The sequence below is a fragment of the Mustela erminea genome, chromosome 3 (genome assembly GCF_009829155.1).
Source record: "Mustela erminea isolate mMusErm1 chromosome 3, mMusErm1.Pri, whole genome shotgun sequence".
Taxonomy (NCBI): domain Eukaryota; kingdom Metazoa; phylum Chordata; class Mammalia; order Carnivora; family Mustelidae; genus Mustela; species Mustela erminea.
Window position 1 is genome coordinate 83,861,198 of NC_045616.1, and position 6,030 is coordinate 83,867,227.

At 37.8% G+C, this 6,030-nt stretch overlaps 1 non-coding gene across 1 annotated transcript; it reads left to right on the forward strand.

Annotated features, from left to right (window-relative positions):
• The first annotated feature begins 623 nt into the window (after window positions 1-623).
• On the forward strand, window positions 624-726 carry LOC116587393. The gene has a single exon (XR_004284414.1). It is a non-coding gene; the product is annotated as a U6 spliceosomal RNA (small nuclear RNA).
• Window positions 727-6,030: the final 5,304 nt, after the last annotated feature.

Sequence of the window (6,030 nt, forward strand, 5' to 3'; positions counted from 1 at the left end):
CTCCTCTGTTTACAGCACCCCATCTGGACAATGACCCCGCCCCAGAGCATGCAGTCTTGGGGAGGATCCTTTCCAGCATCTGCTGTTCCCTGATGGAGGAGAGTTCATGTAATATGTTAGCCAGTGAGAGTCCTTCTTGTGGACGTTCAAATCTTAATCAGAGTGACACGAAGATGAAAAAACGTTGGAGCCAATTCATCCAGTGACAAACCCGGAAGAGACTGTCCATTGCCTGCTCCCAAGATACCCAGTGCTTCCCTAGCACTCAACTTTCTGAGAACTGGTTATTTAGCTTTTCCTTCAGTTTGCTGTGTCATTTCAGATCCATCCAATAAATTTCTTTGTTTCCCTCAGTTTGTTAATTTGGTTTTCAGTTACTTGCAAATAACCTGAATTGATAAAATATTTAGTGGGCGGCCCTACTGATCCAACTCCATTTAACTGACTTAAGCAAATGGACAGCATGTTGATGACTAATATATCATATGCCTGAGTCTAGTATATCCATGCACTCCATTTGAGTTTTGTACTTACCAAACATTGTAGTGTTTGTTCCCAAACATTTTCATGCCAATTACACATATGGTTGCAATTTTATAACGTAATTAAATATTAACTGATAAGTATTTGCTTTGGCAACACATATACTAAAATTGGAATGATTCAAAGATTAGCATGCCCATGTGCAAGGATGACTCCTAAATTCATGAAGCATTCCATTTTTTTCCAAAAACCATTATGTACCTAGGAATATCAAAGAGGTAAAATATCTGTACTCTGAAAATTATTAAACACTGATGAAAGAAATTCAAGATGACACAAAGAAATGGAAAAATATTCCATGCTCATGGATTAGAAGAAGAGATATTGATAAAATGTCTATATATTACTCAGAGAAATCTACACATTTAATGCAACCTTTCTCAAAATAGCAACAGCATTTTTTACAGAATTAGAACAAACTATCCTAAAATTTGTATGGAACTACAAAAGACCCTGAATAGCCAATGCAACCTTAAAAAAGAAAAGCAAAGCTGGAGACATTGCAATTCCAGATGTCAAGTTATATTACAAAGCTGTAGTAATCAAAATAGTATGTGACTGGCAGAAAAATAGACACACAGATCAATGGAACAGAATAGAAAACCCAGAAATGAACCCAAAACAATATGGTCAATTAATCTTAAACAGAGCAGGGAAGAATAGCCAATGGAAAAAACACTCTTCAATAAATGTGTTGGGAAAACTGGACAACAATATGCAAAAAAATGAAACTGTATCATTTTCTTACATCATACACAAAAATAAATTCAAAATGTGTTAAAAACCTAAGTGTGAGACCGGAAACCATTAAAACACTAGAAGAGAACACAGGACATAATTTCTCTAACATCAGCCATAACAGTATTTTTCCAGATAATGTCTCCTGAGACAAGGGAAACAAAAGCAAAAATAAAACTACTGGGACTACATGAGAATAAAAAGCTCCTGCACAGCGAAGGAAAGAATCAACAAAACTAAAACGCAACCAACAGAATGGGAGAAGATATTTGCAAATGCTATATCTGATAGAGGGTTAGTATCCAAAATCTATAAAGAACTTATAAAACTCAACACCCAAAAACCAAACAATCCAGTTTTTAAAAATGGACAGAAGATGTGAATGGACATTTCTCCAAAGAAGATATCCAGATGGCCAACAGACACATGAAAAGATGCTCAAGATTATTCATAATCTGAAAGATTATTTATAATCAGGGAAATGAATGAAAATCAAAACTACAATGAGATATCCCCTCATACTAGTCAGAATGGCTAAAATTAACAACACAGGAAATGATGATAGGTGTTGGTGAGGATGGAGAGAAAGGGGAGCCCTCTTACCTTGCTGGTGGGAATACAAACTGGTGCGACCACTCTGGAGAAGAGTGTGGAGGTTCTTCAAAAAGCTAAAAATAGAACTGTTCTATGGCCCAACAATTACACTACTAAGTATTTACCCAAAGGATACAGAAATACTAATTCAAAGGGATATATGTACCCCAATGTTTGTAGCAGTATTATCAACAAAAGCCAAATTACAGAAAGAGCCCAGATGTCCATCAACAGATGAATACATAAAGAAGATGTGGTATATATTATGGTATTTTAAGGTACTCAGCCTTAAAAAAGAATGAAATCTTGCCATCTGCAATGACGTGAATGGAGCTGGAGTATTATGCTAAGGAAAATAAGTCGGTCGGAGAAAGACAAATCTCATATGATTTCACTCAGATGTAAAATTTAAGAAGCAAAACAGATGATCATGGGGGGAGAAAAATGAGGCAAACTAAGAAACAGATTCTTAACTATAGAGAACAAACCGATGGTTACCAGAGATGGGTACGGAGATGGGTTAAATAAGTGATGGGAATGAATGAGTGCACTTGTGATGAGCACCAGGGGCTGTATGTAAGTGTTGAATCACTTAAATTGTACACCTCAAACTAATATTACACTGTATACTAATTAAATGGAATTTAAATAAAAACTAAAAAATGTGTATATTAACTAATGAACTGCGAAGGCAAGAACAGTGTTCATTCTTGTGAAAAAAAAAGTTGACTTCTTTGGGGTCTTGATAAAGGGAAGCAACTAAAAAATGTGATGAGTTAAGTTAGGTGTAGGTGAGAGACAATCAGGTAATGGTACAGAATTATAAAACTCTAGAAGAATTTTATAAGCTACATTGCTTCCCAAAGTTTTTAAGTTCTTGTGCCCCTTTAAACAAATCAAAACTGAAAACCATGGAGAATTCCTAATGGGTGACTGCAATCAGCAGAGTCAAAACCAAAAAAGAAGGTTTTGGCCTGTGAAAAACTAGGAGATAAATGAACATTTACATGTGTTAAAATACCTAAGGTATATATCATGCATTATGATTTCTTGGTTTAGCTGTATTTTTTAACTTAATTAAACAATCAAATTGAATAGGAGGTCTTTACATACAGAAATGCAGAGAGAAATTCATACTACTCTTGTATCTGCTCAAGGGTTCATCCTCAGTGGTACTGGCCTGTCTTAAATTTAGGTATACTTCTCACAGCTCTTTGCTTCTGAAAAGATAACAGCTGCAGAATATCTGAGGAAGTGCCTTGTTCACGTCTTTTTCCTGATGGGAATACTGAGGCTCAGAGAGGGGGCGTGACTATGCTGAGTCATTCAGTGGTTGATGGCATAGCTGAGGCAACGACCCAGGTCTCCTCAATGTCCATGAGCTCACCCTGCAGCACAGGAGTTTGGTCCAAAGGATTTTATCCACTTATTTATTCCTTTGTGGACACAGCTTTAATACAGAAGGGAATTATTATACCAAGACAATGTGAAATAAATTATCAGGTCATTTTGGAAATATTATCCACTCAAAAAGATATGAAGCTCGTTATTCAGGAGTGAAGGAAATGGGAATGAATTACTCTGGGAACCCTGATAAATCACAGTTAACTCATTTTCAAGCCTTTTAATTCTGAATACTGATGATGGGACCATGCTGTTTCTGGTCTTCTTTCTCCTCTGTCACCCAGGTTCCGACGTACCCACCTCAATTACCTGATGGCAACTTCATAAACAAAGCAAGAAAACTCCCTTTTACAGTCAGTGACCAGACTAGCAAGATCCTTACTTTAATTATCCTTGAAATAAGAGTTGTCTTTTTCACTCAAGTAAATGTGAGCACGAAAGGTAATGGTCAGTTGGGATGAAAAGGTAGGATCGGCTGATGTACTTTTATGCATTTATTCCCCGACCCCTCCAGGATTGATTGTGTTTTGGCAGAATTGGCAAGATTGAATAATGTTTTCATGTTGGGTTGTCAAGGACTAAGGGAGTTTCTTATATACCTATTCTAGGCACCATGTTGACCTCCAACAGGGTCAACTCTTCCCTCCAATCCTTCCCTCTCCACCTTCCTTTTCCTTCTCCTCCTCTTTTCCTTCCTCCTCCTCTTTGACCCCCTCCTTGTCCTCCTCCTCTGAGGATGGCTGCCATGTTACATTTCATTCCCTTCACAAAGGAAGGACAAGACTGCACAAAACCAAAGACATGACTAGGGCAGATGTCAGAGTTGAGCTGGGAGAGTGTCTGCCTCTCCAGAAGTCTAGATAAGACAAGAATTATAAAGTCAAATACCACAGAGCTAGGTAATTTATACATGCAGTGAGATAGACAAACCAGGCTGGGGGCTTTGGGTACGAGCAGGAGTCCATGACTCATCAAAAGGGTAACCATGAGGCAGCTCCAGCCTCCTGGAGGAAAGTAGGTACAGTTAGTCACATCTGCCAGCTTTTTAAGAATGCTAGAAATCCAATTATTTCATGTATAAGAACAAAACCTCTAGATTTTAAAATTAATTATAACTTTAAATGCTGTTGAAGCCAAGTAAAAATGTATTTTGTGGCCGGCTATAGTCTGTAGGCTACAAGTGGGTGATCTCTGACTTCCCCAGGACTCTGCTCCCTTGCCAGTAGGTGTACTCCCAACCAGCCAAATCCACATGGAAATTGTAAAATCTAGGAATAGGGCCTTGAGTCTTGGAGAAAAAGGTGAAGCTTCAGCCTGCTTAGTTCTATAACTTGAACATATCAAGACTCACTAAAAACAATCCTACCTGTGACCTGGCCTAGTTCCATCAAGTTTAACATTAGGACTTGGGGCCAAAATCTCAGCATAATTGAAAGTATCAGTTTCCAGGCTAATGTTCTCATCCTCTTAATGAATTTCCCCCATGGTTCTCAGGGACAGTGATGTGACAAGAATCAGTACACAATCTCATGTCCTGGCCATCTTTCTTTATTTTTAACTATCTGTGGGTATTGCCTGTGTTATACTGCCCCTTCAAAAGCTTCCTTTCTGTGTGTTTGGATGAGGGGAATAGGCAGAAAATGAGGCTCAGTATAGCATGATAATCTACATGAATCAAATTAACTGTAGTGGCCATTTCATTGACTCTGCATAGACACCAAATATATCGGAAGACCCCACTGTTTCTATTAAAGTTGCAGTAATTTTACTTATGAAAATATTTATTTTCCATATCTAATTCCTGTTAGTAATTAGAATTCAGTATGGCTGCTTGTTTATTATAGAAAAATCAAAATGTATTACATAGCTTTTATTTACAAAGACTTCTTCATGTAATTAAAGAATATATTTTGGCATTTGGTTTTCCTTATTATTCTCAGTACTTGTTTAATAAGTTTTTAATTGGAAATCATCTCAATAAATGAAACTGTAGTGGGTTAACTGAACCCACCAAATATTCTGATATTCATCATTAATTGTGTGAGAAGTCAAAGGCTCTATTGTGTTACTTCTTGAGCACTTATCTTGTGGACTTCTATATATTAATAAGGAAAAGAGATGAATTGATCCATTTCTTCTGGAAGGTACCCAAAAAACCCACCATCAGGAAGAATCTTTGGGCAATCTGAGTTACATTTATAAAATAAGTGTAGTCAAGCTCCCACTGTTCTCTGGACCTGTTTCCCTTGCAGTAAAATGGAGGGGGTTAGACAGGCTCTTCTCTAAAGGACTCTTTGAGCCCTGATGTGGTGGAGAAGGCTGGACTCTGGCCCCCAGGACTGGGTTTGAGTCCTTGCTCTATACTCACTTTCTGAGTGACCTTGGGTAAAGCCTTCTTGAGACACCAATATTTTCATCTGTTAAATGGGAGTAACAAGATTACCAATCTCATAGTGATTATAGCGATTAAGTGGGATAACACATGTGCTCGGAACTGCACTTGTTATGTAATAAACACCGAAAAAGGTAATTAGTAATATTCCAGCACTAAATTAAATACGGTTCTTTCCAAGGAGGCCATTGGCTCCCAGAAGCAGCCCTGGCTTCTCATCCCAGCTCTGCAGTTTAGCCAGCTGTGACCATAAGTAGGTAGTTCTTAGGAGCTCCTTGATTTTGTATCTGTAATGAGGAGGATGGGCTTGTCTTGTTGGTTCTCAACCACAACTAATGTATAATTTTTCAGAGGGGAGA